At 38.6% G+C, this 24570-nt stretch overlaps 1 long non-coding RNA gene across 1 annotated transcript in view; it reads right to left on the reverse strand.

The window, feature by feature from the left end:
• LOC106034231 (uncharacterized) overlaps window positions 1-24570 on the reverse strand; it is a 316470-nt gene that overhangs the window by 37466 nt on the left and 254434 nt on the right. The window contains exons 7-8 of the long non-coding RNA XR_010832305.1: window positions 11083-11298; window positions 5478-5596 (exon numbers count right to left, since the gene is read on the reverse strand). This is a non-coding gene — a long non-coding RNA (uncharacterized lncRNA). The remainder of the gene's footprint in view (window positions 1-5477; window positions 5597-11082; window positions 11299-24570) is intronic.

Genomic DNA, 24570 nt, shown 5'->3' on the forward strand with positions numbered 1-24570 from the left:
TCACCTATTCCCAGTCGATTATTGTTTTTTTCTATTTCTCTATGACCTGCCAACTGTCTAAAGAACCATATATATCTTATTTCAGCTCCATCAGACTGTTCTCTGATAATTTTTGAGTTAGAGCGGTGACAACAGGGAGTGGAACTGAGGGAAAAAATGCAGGAAATCTTTCAGTGTTTCCATTCAAAAGAAAAGCATGCAGAAATGTGGAAATATTGGGATCCACCTTTAAGGTGGTAAAGCTTCCCAGGGCTGGAATGAATCTGGAAGATATTTTCAGACAAAGCCAAGTTGTGCCTCAAACCTTAACAGGGCCTTGACTGTGCCCTACTCTTAGCAGTTTCAGGAGTCAATCGCCAGAGCTAACCTTCAGTGGTTTCAGATCTATAGATCTACAATAATTTCAGTAAAATATTACACAAGCTGAGGGTATGATTGAAGGGACTCTCACTTCCAGAATCATAGTTATAGGGGAACCTGGGCAAGAAGGAACCTCTGGAAGGATATAGTCCAACCTCTTACTCCCAGCAAGGCTGTCTTTAAAATTACAGTGGTTACAAGGAGCTTATACTGCATGTTTAGATCAAGCAGGACAATTGCATGCCAGAGAACTTGCCAGGGTTAGGAAACACTGCAATGTGCATTTGACTTTGGACCTGTATTGTATGTGGCAATGCCTGGATCCAGCATGGACTGGTGCTGATGGTTCCCATCTGATTTAAAATAAATAAATAAATAAATCAGTTTTCGTAAGCTTGTTTCCTCTTGCCAATGCTGATCAAATTGGGATGTTTCTAAAGTAAGAATTTTTTTTCCCACTGTCAAAAAACACAAAGCTTTACAAGGGCAGGGATGCAGCAAAGTAGGAGTGATGGATTTGTTATGAGAATCTTACTTAGAAAGTTAATCACACAAGAGTCCTCTTCAGCAACCACAGAAGAGGTTCAGCAGTGATCCAAGATACTGCTGCTGTGCAAAGAAGAGTAACAAAGCTGGTGAAGGGACTAGAAAACAAGACATACAAGGAGTGACTGAGGGACTTGGGGTTGTTTAGTATGAGGCTGAAGATGAGACTGAGGGGAGACCTCATTGTTCTCTACAAATACCAGAAAGGAGGTTGCAGCGAGGAGGGTGTCAGTCTCTTTTCTCAGGTGACAAGTGATATGACGCAAGGAAACTAACTGAAGTTTCATCAATTATAGTTTATATTGTGTATTAAGAAGAATTTCTTCACAGAGAGGGTGGTCAAGCACTGGAAAGGGCTGCCGGTGGAAGTGGTGGAGTCCACATCCCTGGAGGTATTTAAGAGATATGAGGATGTAACACTAAGGGACATGGTTTAGTGATGGGACTTGATAGGTCAGGCTGATGGTTAAACCTGGTGATCCTGAAGGTCTTTTCAAACCTTGATGATTCCATGATTCTATGAAAACATCAGATTCTGTGAAGGGTTTCCAGATACTAAAGCCAAAACCAAACAAAAACAAAAACAAAACAAAACAAAACAAAAATATGTATATTTGTAACCTGGTACATATCAACACATTTAATTTCAGGAAAATTTGTCTTTGAGACAGAGGGTGTTTCCTTTCAGTAAAGAACTGAAGATCCAGCTTTTAAAACCATAGACAAAATCTGGGATATTCAAAGTGCACTGAATATTGACCAAACACCATTACCATTTAAATAGGAAGAGTAGATTAACTGCTTTTGAAAAATCTCATCTCCAAAGCCAACCAGAGTATTTAATCTACCCCTTGAGACCAACACAAGTTTGTGTTCCAATGGCTATATTGTACTGTCAAATTTTAAATGACCCACGGCATAAAATTCAATATTCTTCTATAGTCTTATCAACCTTCTCCCTAGAAACGTTTCCTCACCTTCAGCTCATTTAGACTATTCTTGCTTCACTTCTAACTTTTTTTTTAGTGTCTGGCTGAAAGAGACATTTGAAAACCCTCAACAAGATTCCCTACTAGGCATTAAGTATTATCACAAAAACAAGCTGCACATTGTGATGATGTTTTTTTTCAGTCAGAGATCAAAACAAATGCTTTCCATTCAATATGATACAATGAAAAGAGAGAGAATGTTGAGAGTGTTTGACAATATAAAATTTGTCCATATTTGAAAGTGTCATGTCTTTACATCCTCTCTGGTTAGTAAGAAGTAGCTTATGGAAATCATGCCCAGTAAATTTTAAGAAGGCAAGATGAAGTTTTACAAATATTTTTCCTAAGCCATTGCTTGATTTTAAATCATTCTTCCTAGATTTTCCCTCTCTCTTTTTTTTTTTTTTTTTTTTTGGTGCTCTTTACCTTTGTACTGAAACAAGACAAAAATCCAAGATCTGAGTTGATTCAAAATATCTGCATTACATGCCAGCTGGGAAGTAGTAGCCATACATTGGCAAGATTACTTTTACAGCTTAGAAGCGAAACAAAAGCAGCCTAATGTGACAAGTCAGCTTAGTCATATTGGGGAGGGAAAAAAAAAAGGAAAAGTCTTTTAAATTGCAATTGCAAATTTACCTGCTGCTGTGGGCCAGACTCAAGCTTTAATGCTGACAACCACACAACTGTAGCAGCAATATGCCACAAGCCTGCACACAGGGCTCAGGCACAAGCGAAATGATAAAGCCTGTGCAAACTGTAATGCATATGATCTTTTTCCCCCACAGGTAGTTTCCATTTGTGGTGATGCCTCTTCAAGTTGGGACTGGACATGGACAGACCAACAAAACAAGTACCTCAAACTACATATAAAGGAGGTGCCACATTGGCTCAGATTTCTAGTCCAACCTACCTTCACTTTGTTGTCACTTAACAGTGACAACAGAAATTAACTCCAAACCTATTCAGGGGACACCAAAAGATTTACCAGGCTGGCTAATAGCTTGTGGTCCCTTTCATCTCACAACAAAGTCAGGACAAGCTCTACAGCACATATGGTGCAAGCTGCTATGCAGTTAAAGAGAACGTGGACCGCAGAAGAGGGAAGACAACTAGGCTGAAATGGCCCTGGGAAAAATCGAAATGATGCTATAGACCTAGGAACGTGCATCATGCAGCAAAATAGCCCTTCCTGCCTTTTATTTTCAAAGATATATCAGAACTGGAAAATGTTCAGAGAGAAGCCATAATGCTTAGCAGATGTGTAGAAAATCCTTCAGATGAAGAAAGACCATGGAGACAGGAGGAGCGTGGAGACACTGGGAACTGACTGTTCATTTCTTCACCAGTACCAAAATTAAGGTATGCTATATGAAGCCACCAGGTATCAAGTTCAAAACAAAGAGAATAAAGGGATTTGGGGCCCCATGGGGTGTAGAAGTGTTCTAGAACTTGTTGCTAAAATCTTTTACAGATGTTAATAGTTTGTCTCCAACAATTCTGTGCCTAATTTGATTTTCAAGCTGTTAGAGAGCTGGCATGGGCATAGCAGGTTTTGTCAATGCTGAGAGTTTTTTCTTCCAAGGGACTAAAAAAAGCTGTCTCTTCTTCTGCACTTTCCTGAATAATATTGAAAAATACAGAGTAAAAGCAAACAAACCAAAAACCAAAAGACCCAAACGTCTGACCATCAGAGGAAGAAAAGCAATTACATCCCTCATTTTAGCCTGCCCATGTGTATTAGCAAACCTTAGGGTTCAGAATACTTGAAATGAAGGACAGACACCTTAGGTTAAGTTTTTTTGGTTGGTTGGTTGGCTTTTTTTGTTTGTTTGTTTTTGTTTGTTTGTTTGTGGTTGTTTTTTTTTTTGATGATCTCTTCATTCTCTGATTCTCACAAAGAATTCATATGGAACACAAAATATTAAAACATCACTCAAAACAAGCCATTGCTTAGAGAATTTTAAATAAATATATAAAGCCAGGAGCTTACAGTTCTCCTGTTGAGACACAAATGCCAAAATCCAAAGCTCTACAGTTAGCTATAATTAATAGCATAAAAAAATAATGAACTAGCAGGTATTACACAAAGAGATAGACTGTATTTTTGGATAACTGAGTAAACTGAAGATATTTCATAAGCGATGTCAGCCATGCCTCACAGAAGGGCAAGCACCATAGGAAATCCTGCCTTTGTCTGCACGTTTCTGGACATCTTGGTCAGTGCTGTGCTCTGCTCAGAGCTTGCTAAGCACCAAACACTGCTAAAAGAGATGTTCTGGTAACCATTGTGTATACACTACCTGTGTGGTATGAATGAATAAAGACCAAAAGCAGGGAGAGCACTTCAGCTATTAGTTATAACAGTAGTCTGTAATGGATTACTACCTGTTTGCTTCATGGAGCCTTGAAGGATGCACGTAGGGGGAAAACAAAAATAAAAGCAGTATCCTGAGAATGGAAAGACCTGGGTTCACATCCTGACACTTCCACAGAACATTTGCTTGGCTATGGACAGGAGACCTTGCAACTGTTTGGCTCTCTATAGGGTCAGAGGGGGCAAGCCTGGCACCCAGAGGAGACCCAGGCCAGTGTAGTGAGCCCAGGCACAGCCAATCTTCACTCAGTTCATCTCTCCATGACACAGTTTTCCATCTTTGAAAAGGACGTAAGAGTAGTTCCACTTGCCCAAGTGGCTTGTAAATCACTTCAAGGAATTTGAAAATAGCAACAGCAGTAGTTTGGAGCCTGAATTTTCAGAGTTCATCATTTCTGTTGTTCACCTGTGAGCTGAATTTTCTAGCAGGCCTTGGATTTTATGAGATGTCTCACTTGAACATATTTTGTGCCATGTTTTTGTGATGGGTGCCTTGTTTCCTAAACATTCAAAGACTGAACATAATGTGAAGAAAGGCAGAAGATTAAATGGTTGATTCTTTGTTTCACATGCAGGGCCACTAATTGCTAAAGAGAGCAAGCTTTTGAGTAGTCTTGACATTTTCAATGAATGCACACCTGCCGATGCTGTATTTTGCTTCCCTCAGTTCCACAAATTGCCTGCAGAAAGCAGGAAGACAAGGCCCTTTTTCAGGGCTCTGACCTTCAGAGAGAAATGGAAAGAGTGAGGTTAGTCCCCCATGCATCTGCATAAAGGAGATAAATCCTCTGCTGCAGAGGTAACACACACAGGGGGTCCTCAGTATGCAAGGAAGCCGAGGTTGAGAGAAAATCACTATGGTGCGTATACCTTTTACCAGGCAGCCTAACAAATGACACATTCAGGAAATTTAAAGTCTCTGTGATTGTATCTACAGTAAACTTTATTTTTCCCTCCCCTATTAATTTCTGAATGGAAGAGAAAGAAAAAGAACCAGAGCATTTACCCGTCTGAAGGAGGGAGCAAACTTATAACTGATTTGATTTATTTTGTTCAATAGAGCAAAACCCTACTGAACGAAACATTCAATTACTAGTTTAAGCTGTATGAAAGTCAGCAACATTTTGAATATAACCCTGATCTAGCTGTGGTTTCCTAAGGAGAGGTGTGAGGAAATGTCAGTGCGATGGAGCCTAACCACTTACCTTGTCTGGTGTGTCACACAGCAGAGCAGACGGTGCAACATCCTCCAGCATCACCCCCAGACTTTCTAGCCAACAAGAATAACTTCAATTGCTTCAAAGGATAAGAGAGACTGCCCTGGCTGTGAGTATAGACAAATGGTCAGTTGGACACTGTCTGAAAAGAGAAGACCAAAAGAGAAGACTAAAATGTAAAATTTCCCGGGACATAACTTTTTACTTATGTGACACAAATTTTCACCGGGACATGAGTGAATTTCAACTCATTCAAATCTGCACTGAACACAAAATGCAGCTTCGTAGCATATCACTTGGGAAAGCATCTGGCACATGTGAGTCTGTTCCATTACTAAAAGTTCAATGGTGCTGTAATGCATGCAGAGTGCCTGGGAACCACAGTAATTGCTTGGGAAAAGAATAAATTATTAATACACAAAAAATTAATATATTTAACAATATAAATTAATATGCAAACGCATCAGACAAAAGCAATTCACACTTCTGGAAGTGTGGTGGTCATGTGTGTATCAGCAGAGTAAGCAACATACTGCATTTGTCTGAACTGAACCAGCAGGATAGTAAGAGCCAGGAAGCACCACCATTACCTTCCCTGCTGCTACAAGCCAACTAGATGCAAATAATTCATGTGAGAATTAATTTTAAAAATGGCTTTCTAAAGAAAGAACTGATTTTTTTCCCCACTTAATTGATTTTGCTTTCACTTTCCTTTCTGCTTCCTCTCCTTGAATAAAGTGCCACAGGCAGTAGAATAGGTACTTTAATACCAAAATTATCCTAGAAAGGAAGTTTAATCACACACCCCAAGGTTTTCAGAAAGGAGAGTGTAAAGTATAGCATATTTTGGCACTTACAAGGAAGAAATGTCTTGAATTAGAGTGGCTGAAAGATTTTCTTGAGAATATTTTTTCTTTTTTTTTTTTTTTGTCATTTTATTTTACACAAATTTCAAGCTTTCGGTAGTTTTTAGGAGGCCTCTCCTTCCTGCGTTATGATTCTGTCTACATGTCAGTCTAAGTATCCCATGAACCAGTCCAGTGACAGAATAGCGCTGCAGCCTCAGCCACAGTCACGAGGCGATGCTGAGGAGCAGGGTGATTATGTGATCTACAAGCACTGTTACTTTGCCCTGTTCTCTCCAGAGTTCATTTGTAACCACACACAGTGAATGGCAAGGTTCCTTGGTCCTATGAAAACTGAACAAAACACAACCCTCTGCAGACACAGAGCAAGAACACGAGCACGACTTCTGAGCCCCATTTCAATGTATTCTTTAATTCCATGCTTCTGAGTCCTTGAGCATTTGTGTTCAAAACAGAGTCAAGGGAGAGGCAGCTCAGCTGAGCTGCCAGCTCTCAAAAAGCACTCTAGAACTGAGTTGATGAAAAAAAAAAAAAAAGGAAAAAAAAGAAAGAAAAAAAAAGCAAACCAGCTGATAAAAGCATAACTCAGGGACTTGATAGCAGCCAAGAAAGAGTGTTGCAGAGTGCTGATTGCAAAGTGATAGACAGAGGTTTCCATTTCACACAGTCATTCTAATCTTGCAGTCCCAGTTCCACAATGTCAGGACAGATCCCTCATAAAAAGAAGAATAAAAAAGGAGCGAAAGAGGAGAAATAACTACACAACCTAGGGTAGGAAACACAGAAAGGGGAGGGGGCATTTTTCAAGTGTTCGGCAATTTACAGCACAGACATTTTCCATTCACAAACTGAACTCTGATGTTCCTGAAGGTGAAGACAAAAAAAGGCAAGATAAAACCAGAAAGTATTTTGGCATAGTTGGACGAAATGTTCCATCTGCAGGTATAATTGACACAGACTAAATTCCAAGAGTATAAATGCCAGGAAACTCACAGGACTGTCAGACAAGCAGAGGATCCTCTTATGATTCACCCTAATCCTCTGAGATAGTTGCCTGTATCTTGTGAAGAGCCAGAGCCCTTCAGTAAAGAGGATGATGACATAACAAATACCTCTGTCTCTCTGCTCTTAGGAGCCTTTATATGCTCCTATGCACAGAACAAGAAAATTTCAATCTATCTACAGAGGCACTATTGAGAAAATGCTATAGCTTGAATCCTACAAAAAAGTCATCGGGACCCTCACCTTGAATGGAAGCAAAAGCTCATTGAAGGAGCAAGTACCATAGAGCACTGCTCGTGTCTGAAAAATAAAATCAAGTACAAGAGAAGAGGGGATGTCTGGATCTCTGATTTTACATTGGAGAAATAGAGAATACAATGTTAGGTAGGAAGAGATTTAACGCAAAATGAGGAACTGAGCCAGCAAAAGTAGGAAGAAATGTTACACCCTAGGCCAAGAACTATGCCTGTGCTTCCATCTAACTATTCATAAAAATGTGAAAAATATAGAGGGACATAAAAGACATCATGGAAAGGCTAAAGGGGAAGATGGTAAAGCAGATATCAAACCTAATGAGACATGGAAGAGACAGAACCAGTGACAGAACTGTGGGCAGAGTGAAGGGTAAATGAAGTCACTGCTCATTTGTGTTCTGATTTCTGCTTTTCATCTCCAGCAGTAAAATAGAGCTTTCATATACACCTTATTCCCTGCAACTATCCCAGACTCTTCACTGTTATAGTCTTAAAAAATACATCTTTAAAATGATGATAATTCACTAAATACTCACACCAGACTTAATTTCATTTCAAGGCATCAACTGAACTGGAATAGAAAACCTTCATTTTCTCAGCAAAACTTTGCACCTCATAAAGGTTTTATCTGTTGCTATGGCAAAGGCTTTACCCAAAGGAGTTGCTTGTAGAATACCACAAGAAGGGGGAATTTTTCAGTTCCTTTCGCATACACATTTTCATACCCCAGACATTTTAATTTAATCATATTTTCCCTTCATCCTTCAGAGAGTTTCTTTTATTCCTGAATAAGCTGCATGTCTACATCAGCTGTATGGAAGCATTCATTCTTATCCTCTTCCCCACTGTAAATCAAAATCTACTTTTAATTACAGAATATCAGCTCTTTCTCTTTGATGACATTCAAGTGCTTATTCCAAATTGAAAGAGCAATAGAGCAACTGCCATGGTATTTTCATACATAGAGCAATGACCTTTTTAATATGATTTCATGGAAACAATGGAGGTACATTCATCAGGTTATATAGAAACTTACTGCTGCTTTTATTTTCAGACATTCCACTTTCAATTCACAATGACATTTGATGGAAGACATAAAAATGTCAGTAGATCAGTTTTTTTTTTTTTTTTCAGCAACCTCATCTGACAAGAATTCCCTCCTCCCTGTTTCTTTTTGCAGTGTTATGTTGTTCACTCATTTGGGCCTACTTCAATTTGCTTATTAAATATGTAAGATCTTCATTATGCAACCAAGAGTTGAATCATGTAAGATTAACACAAAGCCCTTGTGAGGGATTTTTTTTTTTAACATTATTAATATTAATAGTATGTGCAGCTCACATATTTTTGTACTTTCCAAACCCAAATGTCAATACAGTGGATAAATTATACTTTCCTTCCTTGTCTTCTTTGTCTTCTTCAAAGAGAGGATGACATTCAACTTAACTAAAAGCAAAACTTCACACATTTCCAGCCAAGTTCCATTTCTGCATCCCAAAGAGTCACATTTATTATGGACTGTCTTGCCTGGGCATTGACACGAAAGAAAGGGTAACCTGAGGAAATAGGTAACAGCATAATATTTTTTATTCTTTGTGTTGCCTTATACAACCTCATAAATCCCATAGGTCCTACATAAGTAAAAGATCTCATTAACAACCTAATGAGTATTTTTTTGCTTCTATCCAGTTGGAGGCCGGTTACTAGTGGAGTCCCCCAGGGCTCAGTGCTGGGGCCGGTCCTCTTTAATATCTTTATCGATGACCTGGATGAGGGGATCGAGTGCACCCTCAGTAAGTTTGCAGATGACACCAAGCTAAGTGCGTGTGTCGATCTGCTCGAGGGAAGGAAGGCTCTACAGGAGGATCTGGACAGGCTGGAGCGATGGGCTGAGGTCAACTGCATGAATTTCAACAAGGCCAAGTGCTGGGTCCTGCATCTGGGGCGTAACAACCCCAAGCAGCGCTACAGGCTGGGAGATGAGTGGTTGGAAAGCTGCCTGGCCGAGAGGGACCTGGGAGTATTGGTTGATAGTCGGCTGAATATGAGCCAGCAGTGTGCTCAGGTGGCCAAGAAGGCCAACAGCATCCTGGCTTGCATAAGAAGCAGTGTGGCCAGCAGGTCTAAGGAGGTGATTGTCCCCCTGTACTCGGCTCTGGTGAGGCCGCACCTCGAGTACTGTGTTCAGTTTTGGGCCCCTCGCTACAGGAAGGACATGGAGGTGCTCGAGAGAGTCCAGAGAAGGGCAACGAAGCTGGTGAGGGGTCTGGAGAACAAGTCTTACGAGGAGCGGCTGAGGGAGCTGGGCTTGTTCAGCCTGGAGAAGAGGAGGCTCAGGGGCGACCTCATCGCTCTCTATATGTACCTTAAAGGAGGCTGTAAAGAGGTGGGGGTTGGTCTATTCTCCCACGTGCCTGGTGACAGGACGAGGGGGAATGGGCTAAAGTTGCGACAGGGGAGGTTTAGGTTGGATGTTAGGAAGAACTTCTTTACTGAAAGGGTTGTTAGGCATTGGAATGGACTGCCCAGGGAGGTGGTTGAGTCACCATCCCTGGAGGTCTTTAAAAGACGTTTAGATGTAGCCCTTAGTGATATGGTTTAGTGTAGGACTTGTTAGTGTTAGGGCTGAGGTTGGACTAGATGATCTTGGAGGTCTCTTCCAACCTAGACGATTCTGTGATTCTGTGATTCTGAGTAGTGCTATAATATCTATGTAGTAGAAATCTGGTCTTGAAACCCTGTCCAGAACTATAGGAAAATTCAGATGCTTGAATGGGATCCAAAGCAGGCAAAGCACATTGAGAAGGAACAGCTTAGACCTAATAGGTAGGAAATATGACAGAAGAAAAAGACATCTTTTATCCACTTGCTGTCGGACTGAAACCTGAAACATGCTCCTGAAAGGCTGGCTTAGAGGCTCTTTTTTTTCAAAGAGCTTAGCACTTCTTATTCCTTTCTTTCCAAGCCTATGTGGATGGGGAGGTATCTCCTACTTGCCCTGTACATACAGCAACTTAGCAGATGAGGGTTCACTCAAGAAATGGCTTCAATTCTCTATCTTTGACACAACTCAAATTCCCATCTCTTGGAGAAGTTCTACAGGGAAATATTTTGACAGTTATTGTTATGTCTGCACATCCCCATCTCCTCTTCTGACTTTTCTCCAGTTGCCTCCTGCTCACGCAAACTACTGCAAACTACTGTGGTGTCTGTTGTTGGAAGACAAGGACAGAAAGCGGTGAGGGCTGGCTGCACTCCATCAAGTTTGGGCTCTGCCCCTCCAGAGGAAAGTACCAGACTGTTGAATTACTTTATTGGCAGTACACAAACAACCCTCTTGCCCCTTTTAAAAGAGCATCTCTATTCTCTTCTCTCACAACAGTTATTTCTTTTACCACCAGTTAAAATACAGAACCAATTGTTAAAGTATCTTCTAAAACCATCTTTCCTTTCTCCCAGAAGGATACAGACCTGTTAATTCACATAGAGGATCCCTCTCTCTCTCACCTCCTGTTGTATGATCCATTAATATAAGTATTTTCCTTTACAAGGATACAGCTTCAGAAGGGGAAGATCAGACCATAGTCTGCTACATGTTTCAGACTCTATGGAGAGAATAAGTGTGGAACAGCATCCGGTAGAGGCAGGGATTGAAAGAATCTGAGTGTTCTGCTTACTTCAGATTTTCTGTAAAAGAGAGGAAATCATCATTAACATCTCCTTCTTCAGCTACATCTTAAAAGAAAGCAGCAGTACTATTGTAATCTCTGGAGAGTTCAATCTATGTTCACAAGTTATTCTGTGACACTGATAATAAAATCCATAACATTCACATTTATATTTTATGTCCAAAGTCCAGCAAAAGAGAATGAAAGTTCACTACAATCATGTTGAATGTATGGCACCAAAGCTATAAAAGAATGAAAATACATTGTAGTGTTATAGAGCTAATGTTAAACCTGTCAGATAGGTCAGGATGAGAAACAGTTCTCTTCATTCATACTGATACCAAGTGACAGCTTGTGCATAGCTTCTACATTCAGAAATGGTCACAGTGATTGTCTATTCAGACATCTTGTTTATTGCGGGACAGACAATTCTTCCAAGTTTAATGTTTTATTTTAATTTTATTTTTTGTTTCTTCCTTTCTCAATCTTTTCTACTTCTGATACACAGCAAGGCCTAAAACCCAAAGGTTTAAACTAAAGAGTAATTTTTAAGAATACTCAAGTCTAGAAAAAAATACAGCACAACTGGACACAAGACACATTGGCACAGTAAGAAAGGAACTTGTTCATATTATAGTTGCTGAAGACACCCTCAAAATTTTGAGGCATTGATCTAAAGCAAAACCGTTTCAAAAATTGGTTTATTTTCACCCTATCCTTTGAAAAGGAACTTGAAAGATGTAACCCATTGTGACACCTCCTTATTTGAGATGGCTGTGCCTTAAGCTTGGAGACAGTAAGCAATGAAAGTTGCTCTCTTCTATGATGACTATAAAATCTTACATTTGCATATACAAGCAAATTAATCTGTGTTCTGGGAATGACTTAAAGAAAATGAAATCAATCATGTTTATAAGCATCTTGTGACCTTTACCTATTTCCCTGGAAGAAGAATAAAATGAAGACAATTGTACCTTAGTTTCCACAGTGTTGTCTGGGTGTTTGATCAGAATCTGACTGGGAAATGATACCGACAGCAAGATAACAAGAAAACCCATTTATCACTGTGACAGGTGCTTGGTTTTATATGAGTTTAAATTACCAGTGATGGAATAGGGTTGTCTTTCTCCCATCTCAACCTCATAACCAATGTTTAGACTCAACTAAAATTTCCATTTCATAGTAATCAAGTTACATGGAGTCAAATTGTTATTCATGAATTCAAGGAGGTTATGACTTGAGATTCATTAATGCAATGCTGTCAGCAACAGCAAGCAGGTCCATGGCCTAGAAGAGTGTGGTAATTGGTAAATCTGAAAGCTGGGTGGTTAACGGCTGTTTATTAGCCTCTAATATGTTCTGTATTATTTAGACTTACAAGATTTGACACTAGATATTTCTACTGAGTCACAACACTCTGGCAACTCACCTTTCTTGCATGTTGGTGGACATGTGCCAGAGCTTAACTGTGCTGTAGAGGAAAAGAAATACAGCTCACCACTCCTTACACCTCTACTACCATGCAGTGTGATCTTCCCCATTTGAACACACGGTGACCTAAAGGACACTACAGCCCTGAAAGATGGGGCATCATTTATAGACAAGAATATATTAGGCAGTGCCAGTTCTCTCATTTCTATGTGTGTATTGAGTAACTTCAATGTCTTTTGGCCTATAGCAGAATTAGATGTTTATTTATTTTATTTTTTATTTTTTTCGGCAAAAATCTACCCACTTGACAAAAACAAAACAAAATAAAACAAAAACACATATTTATAATTTCTCTGTAACTTATAGTTTTCCCTGTCAACTAGACTTATAATGTATATAGAAACTTGGAGTTTTCTCTATCTCTTCTGATTTACTTTTGAAGTACAAAATTTTAGAAGGTGTGAGTCTATAATAGAAGTATCCGTTTTCACATCTCACTTTGATTGTTGATGTGAAAGTCTACAAGAGCAAGTCATATTCACAGCATGACACTCAGCTAAGGAGAGAGACATGCATAAGGCTAGACAGGATTCAGCTGAGCCATCAGGTCTATCACAGGCTGTCAAAGTCCCAGCAGCAGTTGCTATCTTGAGTAATTCCCTCCATTAACGTAGCTCTGTGTTTATCTATGTTTACATGGGCAGGTTTCTCATCATTCAGTACAAGACCCACTATCATAACTCCAAAAATGAGTGTTTTTATTCTGATTTCCATCCTGAATTAATTTATACACACTTCTTTGTCCACCTTGTCCTTTATTTCATATCCTTCGTGCAGGGTCCATCTCCAGAGGAATTTACAGAAAGAAGTCATAGTCTTGAGCTTATTAGGTGAAAAAAGCCAAAATCTTTCATTCTTCTACATGAGAAGGTTTCCAGTTCCTCAGCTGTTCTCTGTATACGTTTCCATTTGAATTAATTCTTCTTTAGTACAGATGAACAGAAATATATAGGGAATAAAAATAAGTACTGTACAGGCTTTGCACAGGATTGCTAAGGCTTTGTTCTTTCTATTTCAAATACTTTGCCTATGATATGTTAATGCCATATTTGCTTCTTTCTATAGGTATTACATAGTCATACCAAGCTTGATCAAAACACTCAGGTCATTTTCCTTCCCTCCTAGTGCTAAATATTGACAGTGCTCAATATTTTGTATTAGTTCTGGCATGCATGACCTTCTGTTTCCATTACTCCAGGACCTCAAGGTCACTCAGCAAATTCTCTTTAGTACTTGGATCCTCCTTCTTTATTGGCATCCTTTCTACCTTTGAAATGTTAACACGTTTCAAAAGCATTATTTACCCTGTTAGTCATAACGACTAGTGCAATAGAAAGTATTAAACAAGATGGGAGTTTGAGGATATCAGCTCACCTCAGCCTAATATTTTTCCTTCCTTGCATTCCAGTTTCTTATGCACCTTACAGTCCTTTTAATATTTTTATTTTTTTTCATCTTAATTAATGATTTCACTTACAGTAAGATATGACAAAGCTTCAGTGAAGTCTAGCTAGATTAGATCTAGGGAAATTAAGACTGACAGGAAGTTTTTCATGGTATAGTCCTATTGAGATATTTTTCACCAAAAATGCACAGAAATATTCAAAATGAAACCTAAAGCAACCAGAAACTCCCTGTTTTTTATGCTTTACAGCATACGCTGGATTCTTGCCTAGTTTCTCAAAAGGCTGCATATATGCATCAGTGCCAAGGTTTTCATAAAATTCACAGCATTGCAAAGTTTTTAGAAAAAAAAAAAAAAAAGAAGTAAAACCAGTCAGTTCCAACTCAATTTGCCTTTCATTTGGAGTAAGGGTTATTCAGATGGGAACGCGAGTCACAGCTCTACGAGTACATGTCCTGAGCCAGCGTTAATTGAAGGTCTTTAAAGGAAACTTTGTAGTGTTAAACTTGTACAAAGCTCAGAAGTCTAACTATGAGAAAATTAGTTTCCATGTGTACTATAAACCCAACTGCTCTTTATGAAATGTATGTAACAAAGGTGTTATGCATATAAATTAACATTTCAAAAACATGATCACATCTTGGATATATGAACTGAGATTGAGCCTATGAAAAGACACTGAAATCTTATTGAGAGGGGGTGGTTTTGCTCTTAAATTGCATACCATCAAACGAACAACAACAATAAAATAAACAATCTAGGCTTGATAGGTTTCATATTGTGATGCAGTGTCATGCATATTAATCACCATAACGAAACTTATTCCAAATAATTCACATGCTGCATAAACAGCTTTGTAAAGTGATGCATTTAATTTTTTTTGGCAAGAACACACTGTTCAAATCTGTGACAATTAGAGCAAAAACTGTGTCTTTGTACCATTTTCTTTGTACTGACTAATTTTCTTCTATCCAAATAATAGGTTTAATAGAATCTAAAGATAGACCCTGAGGAAATTCATTCTTTTTTTCTCAGTAAGCAATGGACTTAGTGCTAGACAATGGAAGAGTGCTAGACTGTCGCAAAAAGCTGCCACACATGATGGGTTAAACCTCCCACACATGATGGGCTGTTGAGCCCTTCCAAAATTATCACAGCAGCTTCTATTCATCCATGCACATTGGTGTTATAGACAATGAAAGTGACACAGTTGCTTTCCTTATTAGCATCATTATATGATCTGTAACATTATTAGCAGTAAGACTGCAAATACAGAAGGCACGCTGCTAATGCAATCAGCATAAGACAAACACTGAAAAATTGTCAATAATCTGCAATTTGCATAAAAACAGACACTTAAAATCACAGCCAGAGCAAAGAGCTCAAAGGTAAACACAGGAGTTTTTCAGGAAAAACACAAGAAATTGTACAAAACAATTGGAAAAGAAAGATGCTTTTCAGAGTTTTTTTCTGCAGCGTGTGACCCTTGTTAATGAGACTCATTAGGATTATTGTTGTCATTCATACTGCAATTGCTTCAAGTAGCCACAATCAAGAACCAGAATCCTGCTGAGGTAAACAGTTTCTACAAGTGTAAAACACTGTGTTTGCCCCAAATAGATGATGAGCTAATCATTAAATCCAGTGAGACAAATACTTAAGTGGCTTGTTGAATGGCAATTGATTGTAACATATGCCTAAAGTTAGTCTGCACTAAACGGTCTTTCTCTTATTGGGTATTTTGTTTATTTATTTTATTTATTTTCCTCACCTAAACTCTCTTTTGGATTATAAATGCTTATGGAAGGCATCTCCTCTTATTGAATTATACAAAGTATCTAGAAAAATGGGACCTCATTCATGGCTGGATATTTTAGGGATTTCTATAATACAAATAGCAAGGCTGCAGCTGTGATTGGTTTATTCAAGTTATTTAGACCAAATAGATATTTAAACCAAAATGCCTATAAAAGCCAGGTCTTTACCTTTTGATTTTGAACCCATTGATTCCTCTGGATCATAAGAAAGCTATGAAAACTTCAATTTCCAACAAAAGTTTCATTATATCTGACAACTTAGCGTGTGCCTCTGAATCCTAAGCTTGAACTATGGCAAATCTGAGGCCAAGGAAAACATAACTGTTCTTTGTCTTCATTCCTGACTTACTAGGCCCCTCTAGGCCAAGTCTAGCTCTGTTCCAAGAGGAGACCTGTGTTTGTTTCATTGCTTCAGGACACTCTTATGCCCAGATCTCTCCTGACCCCATTCAAACATGATAAGTCCTTGTAATTGTAGCAGTGCGACACCAGACTCCATGAGTCTTGCCAATACTCAGTTACTCCAAGGTCCACTTTGCATGAATGGTGATGCTTGCTTTCTATTCCTACCAGGCAAAGGATCCACCATATGCCCAGATCCACGAAAGTGTTCAGATCATGAATCAATATACAATAGACCTGGATAACTCCATGCTTTTTGCCTTCTTGTTCCTTTCTTGTCATAAATTGCTGCAACCTTCAGGTATTTGCAGTGTTTCTAAACTAGTGGTTTTAATCACAGTGTAATCGTTTAAAGATAAATGCTTACATAGTTTATATGTTTGAATATACCTATGTCTTCATCAGGAGAAAAGTTTTTAAGGATACGATGACTCTTTGTTAACTGCAGTCAGGGGTGGGTTAATTTTAATGAGAAATCTCAAGCACTGAAGGTCTCTGCAGTTTGCCGTAGTACTTGTTCCTCAGGGGAACTGATTCTGAACTAAACTTCAAAAAATTCATCATAAAAATATTACCATAAAACAGGATAAGATACACAAATCCCTCTTCAAGAAAATAAATAAAACATCAGGTTTTATCGCTCTTCTCTAATTAACATGGCAACCTTTCTATTCCTTCCTGGAGCCTCCAGGGCAAATGATGTCAGGTGGTGTCATGATGCAAACACCCCAGTGAAAAAGGGAGGCAGCTGGTGTGTTCAAAGAGGGAGTTATTTCCTAGCAATGTAGACTGCTCTGGAACTCATCTCACACCTTTTGCAAATAGATAACTTACACATGCTGACAATATGTCATGTTTGGAGAAATTATAGTATGTATAGTATGCAAATTTTATAGAGTCACCACGCATTTTGATTTCTTCCCATTTGCAGAAATGGAAGATATACAAGAACGTAAAGTGAAACACAGAGGACTGGATAGCCACAGGCAGTGAAAACCTTCATCAGTAAATGAAGTACTCATGTGACAGAGGAAGACACTCACATCTGTTGTTCTTATAATAGGGCTAAGAAGGTTAGAAAGAGTTTACTTTCCTCTTATCTCCCATTCCGACAAATCCACACCTGCGAAGCTCAAGAAATAGTTGTCATGGTAAACATGTAGATGACTATATCACCTGTATTATAAGAAAGGTGGGGTCAAAATAACTTCTTTGGACCTTAAAATCTTTGACTACTTAGTCTACATCTTCAAGTAGTAGAGAATAACTAATACTGTGAGCTGTCTTGATAAATACGAATCTTTCATCCACTTCCTAACTAAATGGCTGAAGTCTGTCTTCAAGCTTCTCCTCAAGGACAATTTAGACAGACTGATTTTTTTTTCCTTTTGAACAAAACCTACAGAGGATAGCAACGTGACAAATGATCCTCAATGCATTTTGACAGCAGAAAAGCTTTGGTGATCATTTCTTCAGCTAGGCTTAAGTAGGGATCCGATCCAAAGGTTAATGCACTAGGAGCCTTTCCCCGGAGTTCAATTGTCTCCAGTTCATAGGAATTGTCCTTAACTACTCTTGAATTCTTTGCCAAGACAGTGGACAGAGTATCACAGGATCATAGAATCATTTAGGTTGGAAAAGATCCTTAAGATCATCAAGTCGAACCATTCACCTAACACTACCAAGCCCACCACTAAACCATGTCCCTAAGTGCCACATCTGCAAGTCCCTTAAATACCTCCAGGGATTGCAACTATACCACTTCCCTGGGCAGCCTGTACCAACGCCTAACTACCTTTTCCATGAAGAAATTCTTCTTGATACCCCCTTCCAGGGGAGGTCTAAACCTCCCCTGGAAGAATTTGAGGGTATTTCTTCATATATATAGAAAACAGTCCAGCGCCCATGGTCCATATCTTCTGATAAGACTTAAAGCTTTCAAAATCTGCCTAAGCAAGAGCATATATAGATTGAAAATCTTGATGTACTTGTACAGAGCAGTGATAACAATACTTGTGTAGTATTCCCACATTGATAACAGTATTTTGAGGAGAAGGGCTGCTGGTGACACAAGTCAGACCACAGCTGAGGAGTATAGTACATTGAATAAAACTGCTCAAAGGAGATCAAACTGCAGAATATAAAGGTTCTTCTCTGTTGGACCAGCAGTGACAGGGCTATGTTAGCATGGGAACACTCTAACAGGTGATAGCTGAGGCCGTCTAGTTCAGAAAACCAGAAAAACCCTGCTGACATGTCCAGAGTGACCCAGAGAAAGCAAATAGTGAGGATAGACTGATGTCAGGTCTGGCTTTAGAGGCATGTTCATACAGCCTACAGTGATTTGTGTTGATGGAGTGTCACGAGTATGGAAAGTGAGTGCCTCTTACTAGTTTATGGCCTTGTTAGCTTTGTAGCCATAACAAGAGGCAAGAGGTTATATTAATAGACAACACATGACAAAAAAAAAAAAGATAACCTACAGTGCAAATAATTGAGTGCTCATGGGTGAATCCAATACAAAATGTAATGCATTAATGTCTTTACGGATGACATGTAAAACAGTTTATCCTATTACAATGGCAATCCCAGAGATTTTCATGTCATCCATTTACCATCATGGAGTACCTTAGTAGAGCATCTTGGCAAATGTTTAATTTAGAAAACAGTACTTAAGAGTGTAGTATGATTTGTCTCACAGATTAAAGGAACATGGATTAAAATCAGGCTTGGTACAGGATCTGTGCTTCCCTCCAATTTCATCAGAATTGTCAGAGTCTGTATGAAAGGGTGATTTTCAGGAAAAAACAACAGCAGCAGCAAACAGCAAGTCATGTTAGCATTCTGACTTTGATGGACTATTTAAGGAACATATGTTCCTGACTGCCAAAATGCTTGTTTCAAATGACCTGAAGTATTCTACGTAAATTCAGTTACATGGCACAGACGGTAGAAGTGTGAATACTCTTTTTTCTCTCCAAAGAAAGCAGCTCTGGAACAGATTGTAAGTGACACTGGAACTTAATTCACATCCAAAGAGTTCTAGTTTTCTGTAAGATATAACATCATACATGTCACATCAGCTTGTTGCCATCCTGTCACAATGCAAACAAATTACTGTCTGATCTAATGAAGAATTAGCAAACCAATTGTAATATCAGCCTAATAAACAGCAGTTTATATCTACAACCAGCTGCAAGTGTCCCAGAGAGGAAAAGAAAAAACAGAAGATTCCAGTTATTTGAGTATTAAATGGTGAACTGTGAACCACCCTTCTCATCCTAAAAATGCAAGAGCTGGGAAGTTTTTTCTTCTTCAAGCTTTTACTACAATATCAGTAATGCATAGTCCCTTCACATAATTGTATAGAAACTTAGCAATGTAGCCTATGTGCAAAAGATGTTTTTCTATGTAGTCAAGCAGACTATCATAAACTAGCTATTAAGAACTGTATTTGCAGGGTACATTCCTTAAGATCTGGACATGATTACTTTGAAGACTGATCTACAAATGGACTGTCAAATGAAACAAACCAAATGAGAGAACAGTTCTGTTTTTCACCATCTGACCAACACCCAAAACCAACCAAACAACAACAAAAAACAACATCAAAAAACAAAAAAACATACAATGGGCTAGCTTTTGTTATGAAATTGATCTATTAAATGGATCTATTAAATATGTCATATCTATAAATATGCCAACAAATAGATAAACTGTCTACTCAGCCAGCCCATTTCTACTATGAATGACCCTGAGGGGCAAGAAGTTGTTGCTCATACAGTCACAACAGAGAATTTCAGTACTTTTCCAGCTACTGTGTGATGCCTTGGAGACATTTTTCAGAGACTGAAATTTTGATAACATTTGTAAGCCCTTTTACTCTGAAGAAAAGGAACATGCACAGCACAAAATTGGTTGTTGTCCTTTCCAATAGCTGGATTGTCTTGTATTGCAGGTGACGATCTACAGAAATAGCCCCTTTGCATTTATACTTAGTTAACATTCATGGCTGCTTGAAACTTAGCCAAAATAATGTTCTCCTACCATTTTCTTGATGTTAGTCAGAGCAAAGAGCGATAAGAAAGAAAATGTAAAGTCTTTACCTTTTAAACCAAGTTATTCACCAAGAAAAAATTAAAGAATATAGAAAATAGCAAGAAATGACTTTTTTTTCTCCCTCATTGCTCTAAAAACAGGAAGAAGCATCCTTGACTTTTATTATTATTATTATTATTATTATGTTTTGTTTTTGCAATGTAAGAATAATTTGGAACATCCAGTTAAGACTTCTTTGTCAATTGCACCACAGATCTAAAGACACAATGACTGAAAACAAAAAGATATTAGATAATTAGTAAATTAGGTCTACTATGCATTTATTCCCAGGAATTGTAACTTAACAAATAACAATTTCAGTGAGGTTCCAACAGCATCAGAAAACTGCAACATCATTGCAAATACAACAAAGAGCATCCTGGCATAAAACAACAATAACAGAAAATAAGAAATCAATGGGTTTTTAGAAGGATGATAGAAGAGCCAGTGAAATAATTTAGACAGAATAATATAAGACACATTAAAATAGCCTTATTGATGCATGTCTAGGTGCCAATACTGTCATTTAAGGTGTACCTATCTTTAAGCATTTTGATTCTGATCAATATGCTTTGCTTGCTATAAAAGAGATTAAACCCCGGTGATATATGACTACTTTTTTTAATCCATGTTCAATATAATCGCTGATCCACCATTTTCAATCAGCGTTTCCAAGGATGTGTTAGAGGTCCCTATTTAATCATTAGTCAGCTTCAGAAAGGCCAAAGAGAACAGTCAATAAATACTTGTAAATAAATACTCTGGAGGCTGGGCTAGAGTTATCTTTAATTTCCCACTGGGAAAATGGATTGTCTACACCTCATCCTGGAATGAGAGATAGAAGTGTGTCAGCCATCCAGATGTTTGTGAATAAATCAAGCAAATGCAGACTGTATGCAGATGTCTTCATAGCACCAGGAGGTAGGCCTGGCTGCCAAAAAAAAACATGGTTAAAATCCTTTCTGGGATGAAAAATGGATGCTGTGGACCTGGCAGCTGCAGGTTGCAACCAACAAAATGTTCTTACGTCCAATTTCTGATCTCGGATCATGCATTCACCATCATATGGAAACTAAATAAGGCCATCTAGTTTTGAAGGACAATATGTTGTTGCTTTAATAAGAGAGCTACACACCAACTAATTGCTTGCTATACTAATTTGTACTTCTTCTCATTGTTCATCACAGCGGTTTCTAAGGTTCTTCACTCAATGCAAATCAAATACATTTGCGAACTCCTTAGGCTATTCATGCACACATAACCAAACAAAACCCTGCTGCTATCGCACAGAACAACAAGCATCCTTATATGCTTCTCGTCCCTGAAAATATCTGGTGGAACAAGCGTGCCTTGTATGAAATCAAAGCGGAGCTACTGCTTGTGTTGTTATTTAAATATTTATCAAGAACCGTGTGTGCATCTGGTGTGGTAGAAAACAAAAGTACACAAGGTCCTTGCCACAGGGAATGTACGCTCGCAGTACATGTGGTGTGTGACTGTGGATAGCAATTGTTTTGCTCACTAACTCTAATGCCTTATATGACACTCAGATGTTGGATGCACTGAGCTTTCCAGTACTAGCAATGCTAGAGAAGCTATAGATAGATTCATAGAGAACTCTTCTTTCCACATTAGCATTTTATTTGCTGAATGCTTTATGTCACTGAAACCTAGGGCTGGTATGAGACTGAATAAGCACAGCTGACAGCTAAAGTATGCTAGAGTATGTGTGTTAGCCTTTTAACAGGCTCAAACAGCCCTTTCCAGGTGTAAATTAGCCTTACATTTAACCTAAAGGTCACAGGATACTCTCTGTAGGGCACTGCGCTGTGCCAGCCGAAGCCATACCCCCGGCTGGGGTGGGTGCACCATCACCTGCTGGGCAGAGCCTGGCGGCACAGTCAGGATCAGCAGCCTGCATGAGCCTCTTTGCTGGCGCACATGCGATGCTGGCAAGCGATTCAAGAGCTGTAATGGATTGCAGCGGATCAAACTCTGAATCTTTTTTTTTTTTTTTCTCCCCCACTGCACTGGTTGGTAACATACTCAAAGCTGGGAATTCTATCTTTTATGTACTACTGACGTAGGTAGCAATCACAGGCAAAGCTTATATGCCCAAGTGGCTGTGGATAATACACCTAACACACGTGACCCTTAAATAAGCAGCCTGGGTTTAACTGCTGCTTATCTCTGAGATTTCCCAGTGGCATCCTTGTACCAAAAGCAAGGTGTTATCAGCACTTACTAGAGACCATACCAATATGTCACATCTCTGCAAGGATCACAGGAGCCTGAAAAGAGTTTGAAGTAAAGATGATAGTGCCATCATTTCTGTTTCATGTAGAAACTGTTGTGTTTTTGACTGCCCTTTCTCTTAGGATGCAGCACACAAATGGTTGTGGGTTAGTTTTGGAACTGACCCAGTGTGATTTAAGACGAGTAACTGAAGGAGGTTTCTCCAAAGGCCTGTCTCACCCAGTAATCCTGTTTGGGTTGTAGATGGTAATAGGTACTGGTACTGGTAGATGTAATCACACAATAGACTCACTGCAGAATAAATAATAATGATGAAAACTAGCAATCATACATCCCACCTCCAGAGACTGGGGAGGCAAAAAAAAAAAAAAAAAAGAAATGGCAGCATGTTTCAGAGAAAGTTTACACAAAATACACAAAAGCAAAGATTTCAAGGTCAGTCACAACAGTGCTGTTCATAATAAAATGGATTTAAAAATTCACTTCTAAAATGAGGATATATTTTACACTGGAATTTGGCCTCCAGTAGAGCTGAAAGGATCATCCTGCAAGGTCAGTATTTCTGTTTCCCATGCCTGCAGTCAATAAAGGAGATAACTATGGTATTTTGAAATTCTCCTGTTATTACTTTCCTTAAGTCACACATTTTATTTTCATTTGGTTGCTTGGTCTCTGATAAATCCCACCTTCTCTCACATACAAAATACCCTCCTAAGGAATTTTTTAGTACCTTAGTGACAGGTCCCAGAGCACTATGAGTTGGATAGAATTTATTATACTTAGCACAAACAGCAATTTTGGCAGCATCTGTCACAGCAGTACAAGTGATATCTTGTTATGAAAAAATATGCAGAGTGAAGAAAGTAGGGACTTTCAGTGTGATGCTTCCCAAGGGAAATGGCCTGCCTGACCAAATTTTGGCTCATTTGTCTATGGTGATTCTTAGCTGTTGAGTTGCCAGGTTTAGGAAATCTGAAGTGAGCATGTCACTGCTGGGCTGAACTCCTGGTAGGTGTAAATCAGATTTCAACCTCTGAAATGTCGTATCAAGAAACAGAACTTTCTTTCTCAGAGACCTAACTCCCATAAGCAGGTGCTTTTACTTAGATAAGCAAATTAATTAAAAATGCATTTCTTATTTCTTTTTGAATATAAAGTAAAACTTGAACCTGACGTGAACATGAGGCTATGCTACAGAGAGAGAGCTGTACCATTAAAAAGGCTAATGTAAAAGTATTCTAGATAACAGTCTGATAGTTTATATGTTAATAAAACTAAATTATTATGAAAATTAGCTATGCAGATTAACCATTTTTATAGACTGAGGTGTAAGCTGATCACTTCCTCCATAGTACACGCTAAATAACTCTGTCTAGCAATTTCTACATCAAAGCTATGATTCTGATTTAACCTACTTTTCAAAAGGTTTCCAGTCTTTGATTTCCAAGGATGGAGAATTCATCATATCCCTAGATGAATTACTCCAACAATTAAAATACATTGTGTCTAAAATGGGTGTCCTGTCCTCGGGATTCAATTGTCTTCAACTTCCTTCCATCACATACTGTTTTCTGATAAAAAACATCTGTCTACTTTCAGAAATCTTTTTGTCTTGTATTTGTTGACATTATTTGAATCATATCCTAATCCTTTCCATGTCTACAAATCCAAGAATAGCTGTCCTGAGTCTCCTGTTTACATTAGGTTTGCTTTACATGGAAGACTTTTGCAGGCTATTTCTGAACCTTTCCACTCCAGTATTACAGATAAATAACTCACAAAAAAAATCACCCTCCTTCTCCTCAACAAAATTGAAGCATGC

This window comes from Anser cygnoides, chromosome 6, assembly GCF_040182565.1.
Source record: "Anser cygnoides isolate HZ-2024a breed goose chromosome 6, Taihu_goose_T2T_genome, whole genome shotgun sequence".
NCBI classification, from domain to species: Eukaryota; Metazoa; Chordata; class Aves; order Anseriformes; family Anatidae; genus Anser; species Anser cygnoides.